The sequence below is a fragment of the Schistocerca americana genome, unplaced genomic scaffold (genome assembly GCF_021461395.2).
Source record: "Schistocerca americana isolate TAMUIC-IGC-003095 unplaced genomic scaffold, iqSchAmer2.1 HiC_scaffold_525, whole genome shotgun sequence".
NCBI lineage: Eukaryota > Metazoa > Arthropoda > Insecta > Orthoptera > Acrididae > Schistocerca > Schistocerca americana.
The window spans coordinates 21426-45025 of NW_025726264.1; the positions used below are offsets into that span (position 1 = coordinate 21426).

General features: G+C 55.2%; 15 non-coding genes across 15 annotated transcripts; all 15 read right to left on the minus strand.

Annotated features, from left to right (window-relative positions):
• Positions 1-38: 38 nt before the first annotated feature.
• LOC124586048 lies at positions 39-157 on the minus strand. The gene has a single exon (XR_006974978.1). It is a non-coding gene; the product is annotated as a 5S ribosomal RNA (ribosomal RNA).
• Positions 158-1420: 1263 nt separating this feature from the next.
• On the minus strand, positions 1421-1539 carry LOC124586050. Its single transcript, XR_006974979.1, has one exon. It is a non-coding gene; the product is annotated as a 5S ribosomal RNA (ribosomal RNA).
• Positions 1540-3289: 1750 nt separating this feature from the next.
• LOC124586051 lies at positions 3290-3408 on the minus strand. Its single transcript, XR_006974980.1, has one exon. It is a non-coding gene; the product is annotated as a 5S ribosomal RNA (ribosomal RNA).
• Positions 3409-4670: 1262 nt separating this feature from the next.
• On the minus strand, positions 4671-4789 carry LOC124586052. Its single transcript, XR_006974981.1, has one exon. It is a non-coding gene; the product is annotated as a 5S ribosomal RNA (ribosomal RNA).
• Positions 4790-6051: 1262 nt separating this feature from the next.
• On the minus strand, positions 6052-6170 carry LOC124586054. Its single transcript, XR_006974983.1, has one exon. It is a non-coding gene; the product is annotated as a 5S ribosomal RNA (ribosomal RNA).
• Positions 6171-7432: 1262 nt separating this feature from the next.
• On the minus strand, positions 7433-7551 carry LOC124586055. The gene has a single exon (XR_006974984.1). It is a non-coding gene; the product is annotated as a 5S ribosomal RNA (ribosomal RNA).
• Positions 7552-9178: 1627 nt separating this feature from the next.
• Positions 9179-9297, minus strand: LOC124586056. Its single transcript, XR_006974985.1, has one exon. It is a non-coding gene; the product is annotated as a 5S ribosomal RNA (ribosomal RNA).
• Positions 9298-10559: 1262 nt separating this feature from the next.
• On the minus strand, positions 10560-10678 carry LOC124586057. Its single transcript, XR_006974986.1, has one exon. It is a non-coding gene; the product is annotated as a 5S ribosomal RNA (ribosomal RNA).
• A 1629-nt stretch (positions 10679-12307) lies between these two features.
• Positions 12308-12426, minus strand: LOC124586058. Its single transcript, XR_006974987.1, has one exon. It is a non-coding gene; the product is annotated as a 5S ribosomal RNA (ribosomal RNA).
• Positions 12427-13688: 1262 nt separating this feature from the next.
• Positions 13689-13807, minus strand: LOC124586059. Its single transcript, XR_006974988.1, has one exon. It is a non-coding gene; the product is annotated as a 5S ribosomal RNA (ribosomal RNA).
• Positions 13808-15433: 1626 nt separating this feature from the next.
• On the minus strand, positions 15434-15552 carry LOC124586061. The gene has a single exon (XR_006974989.1). It is a non-coding gene; the product is annotated as a 5S ribosomal RNA (ribosomal RNA).
• A 1262-nt stretch (positions 15553-16814) lies between these two features.
• LOC124586062 lies at positions 16815-16933 on the minus strand. The gene has a single exon (XR_006974990.1). It is a non-coding gene; the product is annotated as a 5S ribosomal RNA (ribosomal RNA).
• A 1629-nt stretch (positions 16934-18562) lies between these two features.
• Positions 18563-18681, minus strand: LOC124586063. The gene has a single exon (XR_006974991.1). It is a non-coding gene; the product is annotated as a 5S ribosomal RNA (ribosomal RNA).
• Positions 18682-20309: 1628 nt separating this feature from the next.
• Positions 20310-20428, minus strand: LOC124586064. Its single transcript, XR_006974992.1, has one exon. It is a non-coding gene; the product is annotated as a 5S ribosomal RNA (ribosomal RNA).
• Positions 20429-22056: 1628 nt separating this feature from the next.
• Positions 22057-22175, minus strand: LOC124586066. The gene has a single exon (XR_006974994.1). It is a non-coding gene; the product is annotated as a 5S ribosomal RNA (ribosomal RNA).
• Positions 22176-23600: the final 1425 nt, after the last annotated feature.

The following is a 23600-nucleotide window of genomic DNA, read 5'->3' on the forward strand; positions in this document are numbered from 1 at the left end:
CTGCCAGGGGTACCGACATAATAACAAAAAAAAAAGGGAGCCAACAACACCCGGGTTTCCCAGGCGGTCACCCATCCAAGTACTAACCGGGCCCAATGATGCTTAACTTCGGTGATCGGACGAGAACCGGTGCAATCATCATGGCATGGCCGTTGGCACTCATGTAATGTAGGAGCACGGCAGAATTCGCGTTCGGCTTCTCTCCCAATACACAAAATGTTAGTTTTCCGCCGCATTTGACGAAAGCACTTCCTTCCGCAACAGCCAGCTCCTCGAGGACGGCGCGGGGGGCGCGCCCGGCGTCCCAGCGGAGCGACGGCCGAATTAGCGGGCGCACCGCCGCCTGTGTGAGACGCACTGCTGCTCGTTGCACGTCCTGTCATTCGCTGGGCGCGTGCAGCCTTCGACACTAGAGGAGGACGCATCTTGTCCCTGGTGTCCAGCGGAGGGCCTGTGCGGGGTGTGGCAGTGTCGTGCTGGAGGGCGCCACTGGTAGCGATGTGGGCTTCCTCGCCTCGCCTCGCCTCGCCTCACACCAGGTGTCTGCGTAGTTCGCAGTGCATTCGCACCATTCCTATCCCTGTCCCCGTCCCGACTTGTCCCGACTTTGCTCGACTGCCGCTCGCTGCCGCTCGGGTCGTGGCCCATATGACAGTACAAGCACGACAAACATCTGCGAGACGGCCGTGGGCCTAACGGGCGTGTCCGAGACGCCGTTTGCGGCGGGTAGGGCAGCGCCGTGCCGTGGAAAGGTGCGCTCGGGTCGTGGCCCATATGACAGTACAAGCACGACAAACATCTGCGAGACCGCCGTGGGCCTAACGGGCGTGTCCGAGACGCCGTTTGCGGCGGGTAGGGCAGCGCCGTGCCGTGGAAAGGTGCGAAAACAGGGACGCAGGACACAGGAGGGTCGCCAAAGCATCCATCTCTTCTAGCGACGAAAGAGAAATTTTTGTTTACAAATCTGCAGCCGTACAGTGCAACAAAACAATAAGCCCTGACGTATTTCAGAACGCATCTGTCGGTTCGTACTGTTTTGGTATCTCCAGAGACTATTTGGAATTCTTCCTTGGCACATTCTTCTTCGAGCTCAGGCCATTAATATCATATCTTATATTTATTACAGTCGTTTATTTTCAATTTTTTTTTTTTTGTTGGAACTTTGCACTGCTACGAAACAGTAGGAGGCCCTGGCTTATTTCAGATCACATCTGTCGATTCGTAGTGTTTCGTTATTGTCAAGGATTTCTCGGCACGTTTACATTGCTGAAGGAAGCATCTTTGTCACAACGGAAAGGTAGTATGAAAAGAGGGCTGGCAGGGGTAGCGATGCAAAAAGGAGAAAATGTAAGGGAGCCAACAGCACCTTTTTTTTTATTGGGCTGCCAGGGGTACCGACATAATAACAAAAAAAAAAGGGAGCCAACAACACCCGGGTTTCCCAGGCGGTCACCCATCCAAGTACTAACCGGGCCCAATGATGCTTAACTTCGGTGATCGGACGAGAACCGGTGCAATCATCATGGCATGGCCGTTGGCACTCATGTAATGTAGGAGCACGGCAGAATTCGCGTTCGGCTTCTCTCCCAATACACAAAATGTTAGTTTTCCGCCGCATTTGACGAAAGCACATCCTTCCGCAACAGCCAGCTCCTCGAGGACGGCGCGGGGGGCGCGCCCGGCGTCCCAGCGGAGCGACGGCCGAATTAGCGGGCGCACCGCCGCCTGTGTGAGACGCACTGCTGCTCGTTGCACGTCCTGTCATTCGCTGGGCGCGTGCAGCCTTCGACACTAGAGGAGGACGCATCTTGTCCCTGGTGTCCAGCGGAGGGCCTGTGCGGGGTGTGGCAGTGTCGTGCTGGAGGGCGCCACTGGTAGCGATGTGGGCTTCCTCGCCTCGCCTCGCCTCGCCTCACACCAGGTGTCTGCGTAGTTCGCAGTGCATTCGCACCATTCCTATCCCTGTCCCCGTCCCGACTTGTCCCGACTTTGCTCGACTGCCGCTCGCTGCCGCTCGGGTCGTGGCCCATATGACAGTACAAGCACGACAAACATCTGCGAGACGGCCGTGGGCCTAACGGGCGTGTCCGAGACGCCGTTTGCGGCGGGTAGGGCAGCGCCGTGCCGTGGAAAGGTGCGCTCGGGTCGTGGCCCATATGACAGTACAAGCACGACAAACATCTGCGAGACCGCCGTGGGCCTAACGGGCGTGTCCGAGACGCCGTTTGCGGCGGGTAGGGCAGCGCCGTGCCGTGGAAAGGTGCGAAAACAGGGACGCAGGACACAGGAGGGCTGCCAAAGCATCCATCTCTTCCAGCGACGAAAGAGAAATTTTTCTTTACAAATCTGCAGCCGTACAATGCAACAAAACAATAAGCCCTGACGTATTTCAGAACGCATCTGTCGGTTCGTACTGTTTTGGTATTTGCGCGGTGCATTCTCGCCTGTCCCCCCTTCCGTCCCGACTTGTCCCGACTTTGCTCGACTGCCGCTCGCTGCCGCTCGGGTCGTGGCCCATATGACAGTACAAGCACGACAAACATCTGCGAGACGGCCGTGGGCCTAACGGGCGTGTCCGAGACGCCGTTTGCGGCGGGTAGGGCAGCGCCGTGCCGTGGAAAGGTGCGCTCGGGTCGTGGCCCATATGACAGTACAAGCACGACAAACATCTGCGAGACCGCCGTGGGCCTAACGGGCGTGTCCGAGACGCCGTTTGCGGCGGGTAGGGCAGCGCCGTGCCGTGGAAAGGTGCGAAAACAGGGACGCAGGACACAGGAGGGTCGCCAAAGCATCCATCTCTTCTAGCGACGAAAGAGAAATTTTTGTTTACAAATCTGCAGCCGTACAGTGCAACAAAACAATAAGCCCTGACGTATTTCAGAACGCATCTGTCGGTTCGTACTGTTTTGGTATCTCCAGAGACTATTTGGAATTCTTCCTTGGCACATTCTTCTTCGAGCTCAGGCCATTAATATCATATCTTATATTTATTACAGTCGTTTATTTTCAATTTTTTTTTTTTGTTGGAACTTTGCACTGCTACGAAACAGTAGGAGGCCCTGGCTTATTTCAGATCACATCTGTCGATTCGTAGTGTTTCGTTATTGTCAAGGATTTCTCGGCACGTTTACATTGCTGAAGGAAGCATCTTTGTCACAACGGAAAGGTAGTATGAAAAGAGGGCTGGCAGGGGTAGCGATGCAAAAAGGAGAAAATGTAAGGGAGCCAACAGCACCTTTTTTTTTATTGGGCTGCCAGGGGTACCGACATAATAACAAAAAAAAAAGGGAGCCAACAACACCCGGGTTTCCCAGGCGGTCACCCATCCAAGTACTAACCGGGCCCAATGATGCTTAACTTCGGTGATCGGACGAGAACCGGTGCAATCATCATGGCATGGCCGTTGGCACTCATGTAATGTAGGAGCACGGCAGAATTCGCGTTCGGCTTCTCTCCCAATACACAAAATGTTAGTTTTCCGCCGCATTTGACGAAAGCACATCCTTCCGCAACAGCCAGCTCCTCGAGGACGGCGCGGGGGGCGCGCCCGGCGTCCCAGCGGAGCGACGGCCGAATTAGCGGGCGCACCGCCGCCTGTGTGAGACGCACTGCTGCTCGTTGCACGTCCTGTCATTCGCTGGGCGCGTGCAGCCTTCGACACTAGAGGAGGACGCATCTTGTCCCTGGTGTCCAGCGGAGGGCCTGTGCGGGGTGTGGCAGTGTCGTGCTGGAGGGCGCCACTGGTAGCGATGTGGGCTTCCTCGCCTCGCCTCGCCTCGCCTCACACCAGGTGTCTGCGTAGTTCGCAGTGCATTCGCACCATTCCTATCCCTGTCCCCGTCCCGACTTGTCCCGACTTTGCTCGACTGCCGCTCGCTGCCGCTCGGGTCGTGGCCCATATGACAGTACAAGCACGACAAACATCTGCGAGACGGCCGTGGGCCTAACGGGCGTGTCCGAGACGCCGTTTGCGGCGGGTAGGGCAGCGCCGTGCCGTGGAAAGGTGCGCTCGGGTCGTGGCCCATATGACAGTACAAGCACGACAAACATCTGCGAGACCGCCGTGGGCCTAACGGGCGTGTCCGAGACGCCGTTTGCGGCGGGTAGGGCAGCGCCGTGCCGTGGAAAGGTGCGAAAACAGGGACGCAGGACACAGGAGGGTCGCCAAAGCATCCATCTCTTCTAGCGACGAAAGAGAAATTTTTGTTTACAAATCTGCAGCCGTACAGTGCAACAAAACAATAAGCCCTGACGTATTTCAGAACGCATCTGTCGGTTCGTACTGTTTTGGTATCTCCAGAGACTATTTGGAATTCTTCCTTGGCACATTCTTCTTCGAGCTCAGGCCATTAATATCATATCTTATATTTATTACAGTCGTTTATTTTCAATTTTTTTTTTTTGTTGGAACTTTGCACTGCTACGAAACAGTAGGAGGCCCTGGCTTATTTCAGATCACATCTGTCGATTCGTAGTGTTTCGTTATTGTCAAGGATTTCTCGGCACGTTTACATTGCTGAAGGAAGCATCTTTGTCACAACGGAAAGGTAGTATGAAAAGAGGGCTGGCAGGGGTAGCGATGCAAAAAGGAGAAAATGTAAGGGAGCCAACAGCACCTTTTTTTTTATTGGGCTGCCAGGGGTACCGACATAATAACAAAAAAAAAAGGGAGCCAACAACACCCGGGTTTCCCAGGCGGTCACCCATCCAAGTACTAACCGGGCCCAATGATGCTTAACTTCGGTGATCGGACGAGAACCGGTGCAATCATCATGGCATGGCCGTTGGCACTCATGTAATGTAGGAGCACGGCAGAATTCGCGTTCGGCTTCTCTCCCAATACACAAAATGTTAGTTTTCCGCCGCATTTGACGAAAGCACATCCTTCCGCAACAGCCAGCTCCTCGAGGACGGCGCGGGGGGCGCGCCCGGCGTCCCAGCGGAGCGACGGCCGAATTAGCGGGCGCACCGCCGCCTGTGTGAGACGCACTGCTGCTCGTTGCACGTCCTGTCATTCGCTGGGCGCGTGCAGCCTTCGACACTAGAGGAGGACGCATCTTGTCCCTGGTGTCCAGCGGAGGGCCTGTGCGGGGTGTGGCAGTGTCGTGCTGGAGGGCGCCACTGGTAGCGATGTGGGCTTCCTCGCCTCGCCTCGCCTCGCCTCACACCAGGTGTCTGCGTAGTTCGCAGTGCATTCGCACCATTCCTATCCCTGTCCCCGTCCCGACTTGTCCCGACTTTGCTCGACTGCCGCTCGCTGCCGCTCGGGTCGTGGCCCATATGACAGTACAAGCACGACAAACATCTGCGAGACGGCCGTGGGCCTAACGGGCGTGTCCGAGACGCCGTTTGCGGCGGGTAGGGCAGCGCCGTGCCGTGGAAAGGTGCGCTCGGGTCGTGGCCCATATGACAGTACAAGCACGACAAACATCTGCGAGACCGCCGTGGGCCTAACGGGCGTGTCCGAGACGCCGTTTGCGGCGGGTAGGGCAGCGCCGTGCCGTGGAAAGGTGCGAAAACAGGGACGCAGGACACAGGAGGGTCGCCAAAGCATCCATCTCTTCTAGCGACGAAAGAGAAATTTTTGTTTACAAATCTGCAGCCGTACAGTGCAACAAAACAATAAGCCCTGACGTATTTCAGAACGCATCTGTCGGTTCGTACTGTTTTGGTATCTCCAGAGACTATTTGGAATTCTTCCTTGGCACATTCTTCTTCGAGCTCAGGCCATTAATATCATATCTTATATTTATTACAGTCGTTTATTTTCAATTTTTTTTTTTTGTTGGAACTTTGCACTGCTACGAAACAGTAGGAGGCCCTGGCTTATTTCAGATCACATCTGTCGATTCGTAGTGTTTCGTTATTGTCAAGGATTTCTCGGCACGTTTACATTGCTGAAGGAAGCATCTTTGTCACAACGGAAAGGTAGTATGAAAAGAGGGCTGGCAGGGGTAGCGATGCAAAAAGGAGAAAATGTAAGGGAGCCAACAGCACCTTTTTTTTTATTGGGCTGCCAGGGGTACCGACATAATAACAAAAAAAAAAGGGAGCCAACAACACCCGGGTTTCCCAGGCGGTCACCCATCCAAGTACTAACCGGGCCCAATGATGCTTAACTTCGGTGATCGGACGAGAACCGGTGCAATCATCATGGCATGGCCGTTGGCACTCATGTAATGTAGGAGCACGGCAGAATTCGCGTTCGGCTTCTCTCCCAATACACAAAATGTTAGTTTTCCGCCGCATTTGACGAAAGCACATCCTTCCGCAACAGCCAGCTCCTCGAGGACGGCGCGGGGGGCGCGCCCGGCGTCCCAGCGGAGCGACGGCCGAATTAGCGGGCGCACCGCCGCCTGTGTGAGACGCACTGCTGCTCGTTGCACGTCCTGTCATTCGCTGGGCGCGTGCAGCCTTCGACACTAGAGGAGGACGCATCTTGTCCCTGGTGTCCAGCGGAGGGCCTGTGCGGGGTGTGGCAGTGTCGTGCTGGAGGGCGCCACTGGTAGCGATGTGGGCTTCCTCGCCTCGCCTCGCCTCGCCTCACACCAGGTGTCTGCGTAGTTCGCAGTGCATTCGCACCATTCCTATCCCTGTCCCCGTCCCGACTTGTCCCGACTTTGCTCGACTGCCGCTCGCTGCCGCTCGGGTCGTGGCCCATATGACAGTACAAGCACGACAAACATCTGCGAGACGGCCGTGGGCCTAACGGGCGTGTCCGAGACGCCGTTTGCGGCGGGTAGGGCAGCGCCGTGCCGTGGAAAGGTGCGCTCGGGTCGTGGCCCATATGACAGTACAAGCACGACAAACATCTGCGAGACCGCCGTGGGCCTAACGGGCGTGTCCGAGACGCCGTTTGCGGCGGGTAGGGCAGCGCCGTGCCGTGGAAAGGTGCGAAAACAGGGACGCAGGACACAGGAGGGTCGCCAAAGCATCCATCTCTTCTAGCGACGAAAGAGAAATTTTTGTTTACAAATCTGCAGCCGTACAGTGCAACAAAACAATAAGCCCTGACGTATTTCAGAACGCATCTGTCGGTTCGTACTGTTTTGGTATCTCCAGAGACTATTTGGAATTCTTCCTTGGCACATTCTTCTTCGAGCTCAGGCCATTAATATCATATCTTATATTTATTACAGTCGTTTATTTTCAATTTTTTTTTTTTGTTGGAACTTTGCACTGCTACGAAACAGTAGGAGGCCCTGGCTTATTTCAGATCACATCTGTCGATTCGTAGTGTTTCGTTATTGTCAAGGATTTCTCGGCACGTTTACATTGCTGAAGGAAGCATCTTTGTCACAACGGAAAGGTAGTATGAAAAGAGGGCTGGCAGGGGTAGCGATGCAAAAAGGAGAAAATGTAAGGGAGCCAACAGCACCTTTTTTTTTATTGGGCTGCCAGGGGTACCGACATAATAACAAAAAAAAAAGGGAGCCAACAACACCCGGGTTTCCCAGGCGGTCACCCATCCAAGTACTAACCGGGCCCAATGATGCTTAACTTCGGTGATCGGACGAGAACCGGTGCAATCATCATGGCATGGCCGTTGGCACTCATGTAATGTAGGAGCACGGCAGAATTCGCGTTCGGCTTCTCTCCCAATACACAAAATGTTAGTTTTCCGCCGCATTTGACGAAAGCACATCCTTCCGCAACAGCCAGCTCCTCGAGGACGGCGCGGGGGGCGCGCCCGGCGTCCCAGCGGAGCGACGGCCGAATTAGCGGGCGCACCGCCGCCTGTGTGAGACGCACTGCTGCTCGTTGCACGTCCTGTCATTCGCTGGGCGCGTGCAGCCTTCGACACTAGAGGAGGACGCATCTTGTCCCTGGTGTCCAGCGGAGGGCCTGTGCGGGGTGTGGCAGTGTCGTGCTGGAGGGCGCCACTGGTAGCGATGTGGGCTTCCTCGCCTCGCCTCGCCTCGCCTCACACCAGGTGTCTGCGTAGTTCGCAGTGCATTCGCACCATTCCTATCCCTGTCCCCGTCCCGACTTGTCCCGACTTTGCTCGACTGCCGCTCGCTGCCGCTCGGGTCGTGGCCCATATGACAGTACAAGCACGACAAACATCTGCGAGACGGCCGTGGGCCTAACGGGCGTGTCCGAGACGCCGTTTGCGGCGGGTAGGGCAGCGCCGTGCCGTGGAAAGGTGCGCTCGGGTCGTGGCCCATATGACACTACAAGCACGACAAACATCTGCGAGACCGCCGTGGGCCTAACGGGCGTGTCCGAGACGCCGTTTGCGGCGGGTAGGGCAGCGCCGTGCCGTGGAAAGGTGCGAAAACAGGGACGCAGGACACAGGAGGGCTGCCAAAGCATCCATCTCTTCCAGCGACGAAAGAGAAATTTTTCTTTACAAATCTGCAGCCGTACAATGCAACAAAACAATAAGCCCTGACGTATTTCAGAACGCATCTGTCGGTTCGTACTGTTTTGGTATTTGCGCGGTGCATTCTCGCCTGTCCCCCCTTCCGTCCCGACTTGTCCCGACTTTGCTCGACTGCCGCTCGCTGCCGCTCGGGTCGTGGCCCATATGACAGTACAAGCACGACAAACATCTGCGAGACGGCCGTGGGCCTAACGGGCGTGTCCGAGACGCCGTTTGCGGCGGGTAGGGCAGCGCCGTGCCGTGGAAAGGTGCGAAAACAGGGACGCAGGACACAGGAGGGTCGCCAAAGCATCCATCTCTTCTAGCGACGAAAGAGAAATTTTTGTTTACAAATCTGCAGCCGTACAGTGCAACAAAACAATAAGCCCTGACGTATTTCAGAACGCACCTGTCGGTTCGTACTGTTTTGGTATCTCCAGAGACTATTTGGAAATCTTCCTTGGCACATTCTTCTTCGAGCTCAGGCCATTAATATCATATCTTATATTTATTACAGTCGTTTATTTTCAATTTTTTTTTTTTTGTTGGAACTTTGCACTGCTACGAAACAGTAGGAGGCCCTGGCTTATTTCAGATCACATCTGTCGATTCGTAGTGTTTCGTTATTGTCAAGGATTTCTCGGCACGTTTACATTGCTGAAGGAAGCATCTTTGTCACAACGGAAAGGTAGTATGAAAAGAGGGCTGACAGGGGTAGCGATGCAAAAAGGAGAAAATGTAAGGGAGCCAACAGCACCTTTTTTTTTTTATTGGGCTGCCAGGGGTACCGACATAATAACAAAAAAAAAAGGGAGCCAACAACACCCGGGTTTCCCAGGCGGTCACCCATCCAAGTACTAACCGGGCCCAATGATGCTTAACTTCGGTGATCGGACGAGAACCGGTGCAATCATCATGGCATGGCCGTTGGCACTCATGTAATGTAGGAGCACGGCAGAATTCGCGTTCGGCTTCTCTCCCAATACACAAAATGTTAGTTTTCCGCCGCATTTGACGAAAGCACTTCCTTCCGCAACAGCCAGCTCCTCGAGGACGGCGCGGGGGGCGCGCCCGGCGTCCCAGCGGAGCGACGGCCGAATTAGCGGGCGCACCGCCGCCTGTGTGAGACGCACTGCTGCTCGTTGCACGTCCTGTCATTCGCTGGGCGCGTGCAGCCTTCGACACTAGAGGAGGACGCATCTTGTCCCTGGTGTCCAGCGGAGGGCCTGTGCGGGGTGTGGCAGTGTCGTGCTGGAGGGCGCCACTGGTAGCGATGTGGGCTTCCTCGCCTCGCCTCGCCTCGCCTCACACCAGGTGTCTGCGTAGTTCGCAGTGCATTCGCACCATTCCTATCCCTGTCCCCGTCCCGACTTGTCCCGACTTTGCTCGACTGCCGCTCGCTGCCGCTCGGGTCGTGGCCCATATGACAGTACAAGCACGACAAACATCTGCGAGACGGCCGTGGGCCTAACGGGCGTGTCCGAGACGCCGTTTGCGGCGGGTAGGGCAGCGCCGTGCCGTGGAAAGGTGCGCTCGGGTCGTGGCCCATATGACAGTACAAGCACGACAAACATCTGCGAGACCGCCGTGGGCCTAACGGGCGTGTCCGAGACGCCGTTTGCGGCGGGTAGGGCAGCGCCGTGCCGTGGAAAGGTGCGAAAACAGGGACGCAGGACACAGGAGGGTCGCCAAAGCATCCATCTCTTCTAGCGACGAAAGAGAAATTTTTGTTTACAAATCTGCAGCCGTACAGTGCAACAAAACAATAAGCCCTGACGTATTTCAGAACGCATCTGTCGGTTCGTACTGTTTTGGTATCTCCAGAGACTATTTGGAATTCTTCCTTGGCACATTCTTCTTCTAGCTCAGGCCATTAATATCATATCTTATATTTATTACAGTCGTTTATTTTCAATTTTTTTTTTTTGTTGGAACTTTGCACTGCTACGAAACAGTAGGAGGCCCTGGCTTATTTCAGATCACATCTGTCGATTCGTAGTGTTTCGTTATTGTCAAGGATTTCTCGGCACGTTTACATTGCTGAAGGAAGCATCTTTGTCACAACGGAAAGGTAGTATGAAAAGAGGGCTGGCAGGGGTAGCGATGCAAAAAGGAGAAAATGTAAGGGAGCCAACAGCACCTTTTTTTTTATTGGGCTGCCAGGGGTACCGACATAATAACAAAAAAAAAAGGGAGCCAACAACACCCGGGTTTCCCAGGCGGTCACCCATCCAAGTACTAACCGGGCCCAATGATGCTTAACTTCGGTGATCGGACGAGAACCGGTGCAATCATCATGGCATGGCCGTTGGCACTCATGTAATGTAGGAGCACGGCAGAATTCGCGTTCGGCTTCTCTCCCAATACACAAAATGTTAGTTTTCCGCCGCATTTGACGAAAGCACATCCTTCCGCAACAGCCAGCTCCTCGAGGACGGCGCGGGGGGCGCGCCCGGCGTCCCAGCGGAGCGACGGCCGAATTAGCGGGCGCACCGCCGCCTGTGTGAGACGCACTGCTGCTCGTTGCACGTCCTGTCATTCGCTGGGCGCGTGCAGCCTTCGACACTAGAGGAGGACGCATCTTGTCCCTGGTGTCCAGCGGAGGGCCTGTGCGGGGTGTGGCAGTGTCGTGCTGGAGGGCGCCACTGGTAGCGATGTGGGCTTCCTCGCCTCGCCTCGCCTCGCCTCACACCAGGTGTCTGCGTAGTTCGCAGTGCATTCGCACCATTCCTATCCCTGTCCCCGTCCCGACTTGTCCCGACTTTGCTCGACTGCCGCTCGCTGCCGCTCGGGTCGTGGCCCATATGACAGTACAAGCACGACAAACATCTGCGAGACGGCCGTGGGCCTAACGGGCGTGTCCGAGACGCCGTTTGCGGCGGGTAGGGCAGCGCCGTGCCGTGGAAAGGTGCGCTCGGGTCGTGGCCCATATGACACTACAAGCACGACAAACATCTGCGAGACCGCCGTGGGCCTAACGGGCGTGTCCGAGACGCCGTTTGCGGCGGGTAGGGCAGCGCCGTGCCGTGGAAAGGTGCGAAAACAGGGACGCAGGACACAGGAGGGCTGCCAAAGCATCCATCTCTTCCAGCGACGAAAGAGAAATTTTTCTTTACAAATCTGCAGCCGTACAATGCAACAAAACAATAAGCCCTGACGTATTTCAGAACGCATCTGTCGGTTCGTACTGTTTTGGTATTTGCGCGGTGCATTCTCGCCTGTCCCCCCTTCCGTCCCGACTTGTCCCGACTTTGCTCGACTGCCGCTCGCTGCCGCTCGGGTCGTGGCCCATATGACAGTACAAGCACGACAAACATCTGCGAGACGGCCGTGGGCCTAACGGGCGTGTCCGAGACGCCGTTTGCGGCGGGTAGGGCAGCGCCGTGCCGTGGAAAGGTGCGAAAACAGGGACGCAGGACACAGGAGGGTCGCCAAAGCATCCATCTCTTCTAGCGACGAAAGAGAAATTTTTGTTTACAAATCTGCAGCCGTACAGTGCAACAAAACAATAAGCCCTGACGTATTTCAGAACGCATCTGTCGGTTCGTACTGTTTTGGTATCTCCAGAGACTATTTGGAAATCTTCCTTGGCACATTCTTCTTCGAGCTCAGGCCATTAATATCATATCTTATATTTATTACAGTCGTTTATTTTCAATTTTTTTTTTTTTTTGTTGGAACTTTGCACTGCTACGAAACAGTAGGAGGCCCTGGCTTATTTCAGATCACATCTGTCGATTCGTAGTGTTTCGTTATTGTCAAGGATTTCTCGGCACGTTTACATTGCTGAAGGAAGCATCTTTGTCACAACGGAAAGGTAGTATGAAAAGAGGGCTGACAGGGGTAGCGATGCAAAAAGGAGAAAATGTAAGGGAGCCAACAGCACCTTTTTTTTTTTATTGGGCTGCCAGGGGTACCGACATAATAACAAAAAAAAAAGGGAGCCAACAACACCCGGGTTTCCCAGGCGGTCACCCATCCAAGTACTAACCGGGCCCAATGATGCTTAACTTCGGTGATCGGACGAGAACCGGTGCAATCATCATGGCATGGCCGTTGGCACTCATGTAATGTAGGAGCACGGCAGAATTCGCGTTCGGCTTCTCTCCCAATACACAAAATGTTAGTTTTCCGCCGCATTTGACGAAAGCACTTCCTTCCGCAACAGCCAGCTCCTCGAGGACGGCGCGGGGGGCGCGCCCGGCGTCCCAGCGGAGCGACGGCCGAATTAGCGGGCGCACCGCCGCCTGTGTGAGACGCACTGCTGCTCGTTGCACGTCCTGTCATTCGCTGGGCGCGTGCAGCCTTCGACACTAGAGGAGGACGCATCTTGTCCCTGGTGTCCAGCGGAGGGCCTGTGCGGGGTGTGGCAGTGTCGTGCTGGAGGGCGCCACTGGTAGCGATGTGGGCTTCCTCGCCTCGCCTCGCCTCGCCTCACACCAGGTGTCTGCGTAGTTCGCAGTGCATTCGCACCATTCCTATCCCTGTCCCCGTCCCGACTTGTCCCGACTTTGCTCGACTGCCGCTCGCTGCCGCTCGGGTCGTGGCCCATATGACAGTACAAGCACGACAAACATCTGCGAGACGGCCGTGGGCCTAACGGGCGTGTCCGAGACGCCGTTTGCGGCGGGTAGGGCAGCGCCGTGCCGTGGAAAGGTGCGCTCGGGTCGTGGCCCATATGACAGTACAAGCACGACAAACATCTGCGAGACCGCCGTGGGCCTAACGGGCGTGTCCGAGACGCCGTTTGCGGCGGGTAGGGCAGCGCCGTGCCGTGGAAAGGTGCGAAAACAGGGACGCAGGACACAGGAGGGTCGCCAAAGCATCCATCTCTTCTAGCGACGAAAGAGAAATTTTTGTTTACAAATCTGCAGCCGTACAGTGCAACAAAACAATAAGCCCTGACGTATTTCAGAACGCATCTGTCGGTTCGTACTGTTTTGGTATCTCCAGAGACTATTTGGAATTCTTCCTTGGCACATTCTTCTTCTAGCTCAGGCCATTAATATCATATCTTATATTTATTACAGTCGTTTATTTTCAATTTTTTTTTTTTGTTGGAACTTTGCACTGCTACGAAACAGTAGGAGGCCCTGGCTTATTTCAGATCACATCTGTCGATTCGTAGTGTTTCGTTATTGTCAAGGATTTCTCGGCACGTTTACATTGCTGAAGGAAGCATCTTTGTCACAACGGAAAGGTAGTATGAAAAGAGGGCTGGCAGGGGTAGCGATGCAAAAAGGAGAAAATGTAAGGGAGCCAACAGCACCTTTTTTTTTATTGGGCTGCCAGGGGTACCGACATAATAACAAAAAAAAAAGGGAGCCAACAACACCCGGGTTTCCCAGGCGGTCACCCATCCAAGTACTAACCGGGCCCAATGATGCTTAACTTCGGTGATCGGACGAGAACCGGTGCAATCATCATGGCATGGCCGTTGGCACTCATGTAATGTAGGAGCACGGCAGAATTCGCGTTCGGCTTCTCTCCCAATACACAAAATGTTAGTTTTCCGCCGCATTTGACGAAAGCACATCCTTCCGCAACAGCCAGCTCCTCGAGGACGGCGCGGGGGGCGCGCCCGGCGTCCCAGCGGAGCGACGGCCGAATTAGCGGGCGCACCGCCGCCTGTGTGAGACGCACTGCTGCTCGTTGCACGTCCTGTCATTCGCTGGGCGCGTGCAGCCTTCGACACTAGAGGAGGACGCATCTTGTCCCTGGTGTCCAGCGGAGGGCCTGTGCGGGGTGTGGCAGTGTCGTGCTGGAGGGCGCCACTGGTAGCGATGTGGGCTTCCTCGCCTCGCCTCGCCTCGCCTCACACCAGGTGTCTGCGTAGTTCGCAGTGCATTCGCACCATTCCTATCCCTGTCCCCGTCCCGACTTGTCCCGACTTTGCTCGACTGCCGCTCGCTGCCGCTCGGGTCGTGGCCCATATGACAGTACAAGCACGACAAACATCTGCGAGACGGCCGTGGGCCTAACGGGCGTGTCCGAGACGCCGTTTGCGGCGGGTAGGGCAGCGCCGTGCCGTGGAAAGGTGCGCTCGGGTCGTGGCCCATATGACACTACAAGCACGACAAACATCTGCGAGACCGCCGTGGGCCTAACGGGCGTGTCCGAGACGCCGTTTGCGGCGGGTAGGGCAGCGCCGTGCCGTGGAAAGGTGCGAAAACAGGGACGCAGGACACAGGAGGGCTGCCAAAGCATCCATCTCTTCCAGCGACGAAAGAGAAATTTTTCTTTACAAATCTGCAGCCGTACAATGCAACAAAACAATAAGCCCTGACGTATTTCAGAACGCATCTGTCGGTTCGTACTGTTTTGGTATTTGCGCGGTGCATTCTCGCCTGTCCCCCCTTCCGTCCCGACTTGTCCCGACTTTGCTCGACTGCCGCTCGCTGCCGCTCGGGTCGTGGCCCATATGACAGTACAAGCACGACAAACATCTGCGAGACGGCCGTGGGCCTAACGGGCGTGTCCGAGACGCCGTTTGCGGCGGGTAGGGCAGCGCCGTGCCGTGGAAAGGTGCGAAAACAGGGACGCAGGACACAGGAGGGTCGCCAAAGCATCCATCTCTTCTAGCGACGAAAGAGAAATTTTTGTTTACAAATCTGCAGCCGTACAGTGCAACAAAACAATAAGCCCTGACGTATTTCAGAACGCATCTGTCGGTTCGTACTGTTTTGGTATCTCCAGAGACTATTTGGAAATCTTCCTTGGCACATTCTTCTTCGAGCTCAGGCCATTAATATCATATCTTATATTTATTACAGTCGTTTATTTTCAATTTTTTTTTTTTGTTGGAACTTTGCACTGCTACGAAACAGTAGGAGGCCCTGGCTTATTTCAGATCACATCTGTCGATTCGTAGTGTTTCGTTATTGTCAAGGATTTCTCGGCACGTTTACATTGCTGAAGGAAGCATCTTTGTCACAACGGAAAGGTAGCATGAAAAGAGGGCTGACAGGGGTAGCGATGCAAAAAGGAGAAAATGTAAGGGAGCCAACAGCACCTTTTTTTTTTTATTGGGCTGCCAGGGGTACCGACATAATAACAAAAAAAAAAGGGAGCCAACAACACCCGGGTTTCCCAGGCGGTCACCCATCCAAGTACTAACCGGGCCCAATGATGCTTAACTTCGGTGATCGGACGAGAACCGGTGCAATCATCATGGCATGGCCGTTGGCACTCATGTAATGTAGGAGCACGGCAGAATTCGCGTTCGGCTTCTCTCCCAATACACAAAATGTTAGTTTTCCGCCGCATTTGACGAAAGCACTTCCTTCCGCAACAGCCAGCTCCTCGAGGACGGCGCGGGGGGCGCGCCCGGCGTCCCAGCGGAGCGACGGCCGAATTAGCGGGCGCACCGCCGCCTGTGTGAGACGCACTGCTGCTCGTTGCACGTCCTGTCATTCGCTGGGCGCGTGCAGCCTTCGACACTAGAGGAGGACGCATCTTGTCCCTGGTGTCCAGCGGAGGGCCTGTGCGGGGTGTGGCAGTGTCGTGCTGGAGGGCGCCACTGGTAGCGATGTGGGCTTCCTCGCCTCGCCTCGCCTCGCCTCACACCAGGTGTCTGCGTAGTTCGCAGTGCATTCGCACCATTCCTATCCCTGTCCCCGTCCCGACTTGTCCCGACTTTGCTCGACTGCCGCTCGCTGCCGCTCGGGTCGTGGCCCATATGACAGTACAAGCACGACAAACATCTGCGAGACGGCCGTGGGCCTAACGGGCGTGTCCGAGACGCCGTTTGCGGCGGGTAGGGCAGCGCCGTGCCGTGGAAAGGTGCGCTCGGGTCGTGGCCCATATGACAGTACAAGCACGACAAACATCTGCGAGACCGCCGTGGGCCTAACGGGCGTGTCCGAGACGCCGTTTGCGGCGGGTAGGGCAGCGCCGTGCCGTGGAAAGGTGCGAAAACAGGGACGCAGGACACAGGAGGGTCGCCAAAGCATCCATCTCTTCTAGCGACGAAAGAGAAATTTTTGTTTACAAATCTGCAGCCGTACAGTGCAACAAAACAATAAGCCCTGACGTATTTCAGAACGCATCTGTCGGTTCGTACTGTTTTGGTATCTCCAGAGACTATTTGGAATTCTTCCTTGGCACATTCTTCTTCTAGCTCAGGCCATTAATATCATATCTTATATTTATTACAGTCGTTTATTTTCAATTTTTTTTTTTTGTTGGAACTTTGCACTGCTACGAAACAGTAGGAGGCCCTGGCTTATTTCAGATCACATCTGTCGATTCGTAGTGTTTCGTTATTGTCAAGGATTTCTCGGCACGTTTACATTGCTGAAGGAAGCATCTTTGTCACAACGGAAAGGTAGTATGAAAAGAGGGCTGGCAGGGGTAGCGATGCAAAAAGGAGAAAATGTAAGGGAGCCAACAGCACCTTTTTTTTTATTGGGCTGCCAGGGGTACCGACATAATAACAAAAAAAAAAGGGAGCCAACAACACCCGGGTTTCCCAGGCGGTCACCCATCCAAGTACTAACCGGGCCCAATGATGCTTAACTTCGGTGATCGGACGAGAACCGGTGCAATCATCATGGCATGGCCGTTGGCACTCATGTAATGTAGGAGCACGGCAGAATTCGCGTTCGGCTTCTCTCCCAATACACAAAATGTTAGTTTTCCGCCGCATTTGACGAAAGCACATCCTTCCGCAACAGCCAGCTCCTCGAGGACGGCGCGGGGGGCGCGCCCGGCGTCCCAGCGGAGCGACGGCCGAATTAGCGGGCGCACCGCCGCCTGTGTGAGACGCACTGCTGCTCGTTGCACGTCCTGTCATTCGCTGGGCGCGTGCAGCCTTCGACACTAGAGGAGGACGCATCTTGTCCCTGGTGTCCAGCGGAGGGCCTGTGCGGGGTGTGGCAGTGTCGTGCTGGAGGGCGCCACTGGTAGCGATGTGGGCTTCCTCGCCTCGCCTCGCCTCGCCTCACACCAGGTGTCTGCGTAGTTCGCAGTGCATTCGCACCATTCCTATCCCTGTCCCCGTCCCGACTTGTCCCGACTTTGCTCGACTGCCGCTCGCTGCCGCTCGGGTCGTGGCCCATATGACAGTACAAGCACGACAAACATCTGCGAGACGGCCGTGGGCCTAACGGGCGTGTCCGAGACGCCGTTTGCGGCGGGTAGGGCAGCGCCGTGCCGTGGAAAGGTGCGCTCGGGTCGTGGCCCATATGACACTACAAGCACGACAAACATCTGCGAGACCGCCGTGGGCCTAACGGGCGTGTCCGAGACGCCGTTTGCGGCGGGTAGGGCAGCGCCGTGCCGTGGAAAGGTGCGAAAACAGGGACGCAGGACACAGGAGGGCTGCCAAAGCATCCATCTCTTCCAGCGACGAAAGAGAAATTTTTCTTTACAAATCTGCAGCCGTACAATGCAACAAAACAATAAGCCCTGACGTATTTCAGAACGCATCTGTCGGTTCGTACTGTTTTGGTATTTGCGCGGTGCATTCTCGCCTGTCCCCCCTTCCGTCCCGACTTGTCCCGACTTTGCTCGACTGCCGCTCGCTGCCGCTCGGGTCGTGGCCCATATGACAGTACAAGCACGACAAACATCTGCGAGACGGCCGTGGGCCTAACGGGCGTGTCCGAGACGCCGTTTGCGGCGGGTAGGGCAGCGCCGTGCCGTGGAAAGGTGCGAAAACAGGGACGCAGGACACAGGAGGGTCGCCAAAGCATCCATCTCTTCTAGCGACGAAAGAGAAATTTTTGTTTACAAATCTGCAGCCGTACAGTGCAACAAAACAATAAGCCCTGACGTATTTCAGAACGCATCTGTCGGTTCGTACTGTTTTGGTATCTCCAGAGACTATTTGGAAATCTTCCTTGGCACATTCTTCTTCGAGCTCAGGCCATTAATATCATATCTTATATTTATTACAGTCGTTTATTTTCAATTTTTTTTTTTTTTTTGTTGGAACTTTGCACTGCTACGAAACAGTAGGAGGCCCTGGCTTATTTCAGATCACATCTGTCGATTCGTAGTGTTTCGTTATTGTCAAGGATTTCTCGGCACGTTTACATTGCTGAAGGAAGCATCTTTGTCACAACGGAAAGGTAGTATGAAAAGAGGGCTGGCAGGGGTAGCGATGCAAAAAGGAGAAAATGTAAGGGAGCCAACAGCACCTTTTTTTTTTATTGGGCTGCCAGGGGTACCGACATAATAACAAAAAAAAAAGGGAGCCAACAACACCCGGGTTTCCCAGGCGGTCACCCATCCAAGTACTAACCGGGCCCAATGATGCTTAACTTCGGTGATCGGACGAGAACCGGTGCAATCATCATGGCATGGCCGTTGGCACTCATGTAATGTAGGAGCACGGCAGAATTCGCGTTCGGCTTCTCTCCCAATACACAAAATGTTAGTTTTCCGCCGCATTTGACGAAAGCACATCCTTCCGCAACAGCCAGCTCCTCGAGGACGGCGCGGGGGGCGCGCCCGGCGTCCCAGCGGAGCGACGGCCGAATTAGCGGGCGCACCGCCGCCTGTGTGAGACGCACTGCTGCTCGTTGCACGTCCTGTCATTCGCTGGGCGCGTGCAGCCTTCGACACTAGAGGAGGACGCATCTTGTCCCTGGTGTCCAGCGGAGGGCCTGTGCGGGGTGTGGCAGTGTCGTGCTGGAGGGCGCCACTGGTAGCGATGTGGGCTTCCTCGCCTCGCCTCGCCTCGCCTCACACCAGGTGTCTGCGTAGTTCGCAGTGTATTCGCACCATTCCTATCCCTGTCCCCGTCCCGACTTGTCCCGACTTTGCTCGACTGCCGCTCGCTGCCGCTCGGGTCGTGGCCCATATGACAGTACAAGCACGACAAACATCTGCGAGACGGCCGTGGGCCTAACGGGCGTGTCCGAGACGCCGTTTGCGGCGGGTAGGGCAGCGCCGTGCCGTGGAAAGGTGCGCTCGGGTCGTGGCCCATATGACAGTACAAGCACGACAAACATCTGCGAGACCGCCGTGGGCCTAACGGGCGTGTCCGAGACGCCGTTTGCGGCGGGTAGGGCAGCGCCGTGCCGTGGAAAGGTGCGAAAACAGGGACGCAGGACACAGGAGGGCTGCCAAAGCATCCATCTCTTCCAGCGACGAAAGAGAAATTTTTCTTTACAAATCTGCAGCCGTACAATGCAACAAAACAATAAGCCCTGACGTATTTCAGAACGCATCTGTCGGTTCGTACTGTTTTGGTATTTGCGCGGTGCATTCTCGCCTGTCCCCCCTTCCGTCCCGACTTGTCCCGACTTTGCTCGACTGCCGCTCGCTGCCGCTCGGGTCGTGGCCCATATGACAGTACAAGCACGACAAACATCTGCGAGACGGCCGTGGGCCTAACGGGCGTGTCCGAGACGCCGTTTGCGGCGGGTAGGGCAGCGCCGTGCCGTGGAAAGGTGCGAAAACAGGGACGCAGGACACAGGAGGGTCGCCAAAGCATCCATCTCTTCTAGCGACGAAAGAGAAATTTTTGTTTACAAATCTGCAGCCGTACAGTGCAACAAAACAATAAGCCCTGACGTATTTCAGAACGCATCTGTCGGTTCGTACTGTTTTGGTATCTCCAGAGACTATTTGGAAATCTTCCTTGGCACATTCTTCTTCGAGCTCAGGCCATTAATATCATATCTTATATTTATTACAGTCGTTTATTTTCAATTTTTTTTTTTTTTTGTTGGAACTTTGCACTGCTACGAAACAGTAGGAGGCCCTGGCTTATTTCAGATCACATCTGTCGATTCGTAGTGTTTCGTTATTGTCAAGGATTTCTCGGCACGTTTACATTGCTGAAGGAAGCATCTTTGTCACAACGGAAAGGTAGTATGAAAAGAGGGCTGGCAGGGGTAGCGATGCAAAAAGGAGAAAATGTAAGGGAGCCAACAGCACCTTTTTTTTTTATTGGGCTGCCAGGGGTACCGACATAATAACAAAAAAAAAAGGGAGCCAACAACACCCGGGTTTCCCAGGCGGTCACCCATCCAAGTACTAACCGGGCCCAATGATGCTTAACTTCGGTGATCGGACGAGAACCGGTGCAATCATCATGGCATGGCCGTTGGCACTCATGTAATGTAGGAGCACGGCAGAATTCGCGTTCGGCTTCTCTCCCAATACACAAAATGTTAGTTTTCCGCCGCATTTGACGAAAGCACATCCTTCCGCAACAGCCAGCTCCTCGAGGACGGCGCGGGGGGCGCGCCCGGCGTCCCAGCGGAGCGACGGCCGAATTAGCGGGCGCACCGCCGCCTGTGTGAGACGCACTGCTGCTCGTTGCACGTCCTGTCATTCGCTGGGCGCGTGCAGCCTTCGACACTAGAGGAGGACGCATCTTGTCCCTGGTGTCCAGCGGAGGGCCTGTGCGGGGTGTGGCAGTGTCGTGCTGGAGGGCGCCACTGGTAGCGATGTGGGCTTCCTCGCCTCGCCTCGCCTCGCCTCACACCAGGTGTCTGCGTAGTTCGCAGTGTATTCGCACCATTCCTATCCCTGTCCCCGTCCCGACTTGTCCCGACTTTGCTCGACTGCCGCTCGCTGCCGCTCGGGTCGTGGCCCATATGACAGTACAAGCACGACAAACATCTGCGAGACGGCCGTGGGCCTAACGGGCGTGTCCGAGACGCCGTTTGCGGCGGGTAGGGCAGCGCCGTGCCGTGGAAAGGTGCGCTCGGGTCGTGGCCCATATGACAGTACAAGCACGACAAACATCTGCGAGACCGCCGTGGGCCTAACGGGCGTGTCCGAGACGCCGTTTGCGGCGGGTAGGGCAGCGCCGTGCCGTGGAAAGGTGCGAAAACAGGGACGCAGGACACAGGAGGGCTGCCAAAGCATCCATCTCTTCCAGCGACGAAAGAGAAATTTTTCTTTACAAATCTGCAGCCGTACAATGCAACAAAACAATAAGCCCTGACGTATTTCAGAACGCATCTGTCGGTTCGTACTGTTTTGGTATTTGCGCGGTGCATTCTCGCCTGTCCCCCCTTCCGTCCCGACTTGTCCCGACTTTGCTCGACTGCCGCTCGCTGCCGCTCGGGTCGTGGCCCATATGACAGTACAAGCACGACAAACATCTGCGAGACGGCCGTGGGCCTAACGGGCGTGTCCGAGACGCCGTTTGCGGCGGGTAGGGCAGCGCCGTGCCGTGGAAAGGTGCGAAAACAGGGACGCAGGACACAGGAGGGTCGCCAAAGCATCCATCTCTTCTAGCGACGAAAGAGAAATTTTTGTTTACAAATCTGCAGCCGTACAGTGCAACAAAACAATAAGCCCTGACGTATTTCAGAACGCATCTGTCGGTTCGTACTGTTTTGGTATCTCCAGAGACTATTTGGAAATCTTCCTTGGCACATTCTTCTTCGAGCTCAGGCCATTAATATCATATCTTATATTTATTACAGTCGTTTATTTTCAATTTTTTTTTTTTTTTGTTGGAACTTTGCACTGCTACGAAACAGTAGGAGGCCCTGGCTTATTTCAGATCACATCTGTCGATTCGTAGTGTTTCGTTATTGTCAAGGATTTCTCGGCACGTTTACATTGCTGAAGGAAGCATCTTTGTCACAACGGAAAGGTAGTATGAAAAGAGGGCTGGCAGGGGTAGCGATGCAAAAAGGAGAAAATGTAAGGGAGCCAACAGCACCTTTTTTTTTTATTGGGCTGCCAGGGGTACCGACATAATAACAAAAAAAAAAGGGAGCCAACAACACCCGGGTTTCCCAGGCGGTCACCCATCCAAGTACTAACCGGGCCCAATGATGCTTAACTTCGGTGATCGGACGAGAACCGGTGCAATCATCATGGCATGGCCGTTGGCACTCATGTAATGTAGGAGCACGGCAGAATTCGCGTTCGGCTTCTCTCCCAATACACAAAATGTTAGTTTTCCGCCGCATTTGACGAAAGCACATCCTTCCGCAACAGCCAGCTCCTCGAGGACGGCGCGGGGGGCGCGCCCGGCGTCCCAGCGGAGCGACGGCCGAATTAGCGGGCGCACCGCCGCCTGTGTGAGACGCACTGCTGCTCGTTGCACGTCCTGTCATTCGCTGGGCGCGTGCAGCCTTCGACACTAGAGGAGGACGCATCTTGTCCCTGGTGTCCAGCGGAGGGCCTGTGCGGGGTGTGGCAGTGTCGTGCTGGAGGGCGCCACTGGTAGCGATGTGGGCTTCCTCGCCTCGCCTCGCCTCGCCTCACACCAGGTGTCTGCGTAGTTCGCAGTGTATTCGCACCATTCCTATCCCTGTCCCCGTCCCGACTTGTCCCGACTTTGCTCGACTGCCGCTCGCTGCCGCTCGGGTCGTGGCCCATATGACAGTACAAGCACGACAAACATCTGCGAGACGGCCGTGGGCCTAACGGGCGTGTCCGAGACGCCGTTTGCGGCGGGTAGGGCAGCGCCGTGCCGTGGAAAGGTGCGCTCGGGTCGTGGCCCATATGACAGTACAAGCACGACAAACATCTGCGAGACCGCCGTGGGCCTAACGGGCGTGTCCGAGACGCCGTTTGCGGCGGGTAGGGCAGCGCCGTGCCGTGGAAAGGTGCGAAAACAGGGACGCAGGACACAGGAGGGCTGCCAAAGCATCCATCTCTTCCAGCGACGAAAGAGAAATTTTTCTTTACAAATCTGCAGCCGTACAATGCAACAAAACAATAAGCCCTGACGTATTTCAGAACGCATCTGTCGGTTCGTACTGTTTTGGTATTTGCGCGGTGCATTCTCGCCTGTCCCCCCTTCCGTCCCGACTTGTCCCGACTTTGCTCGACTGCCGCTCGCTGCCGCTCGGGTCGTGGCCCATATGACAGTACAAGCACGACAAACATCTGCGAGACGGCCGTGGGCCTAACGGGCGTGTCCGAGACGCCGTTTGCGGCGGGTAGGGCAGCGCCGTGCCGTGGAAAGGTGCGAAAACAGGGACGCAGGACACAGGAGGGTCGCCAAAGCATCCATCTCTTCTAGCGACGAAAGAGAAATTTTTGTTTACAAATCTGCAGCCGTACAGTGCAACAAAACAATAAGCCCTGACGTATTTCAGAACGCATCTGTCGGTTCGTACTGTTTTGGTATCTCCAGAGACTATTTGGAAATCTTCCTTGGCACATTCTTCTTCGAGCTCAGGCCATTAATATCATATCTTATATTTATTACAGTCGTTTATTTTCAATTTTTTTTTTTTTTTGTTGGAACTTTGCACTGCTACGAAACAGTAGGAGGCCCTGGCTTATTTCAGATCACATCTGTCGA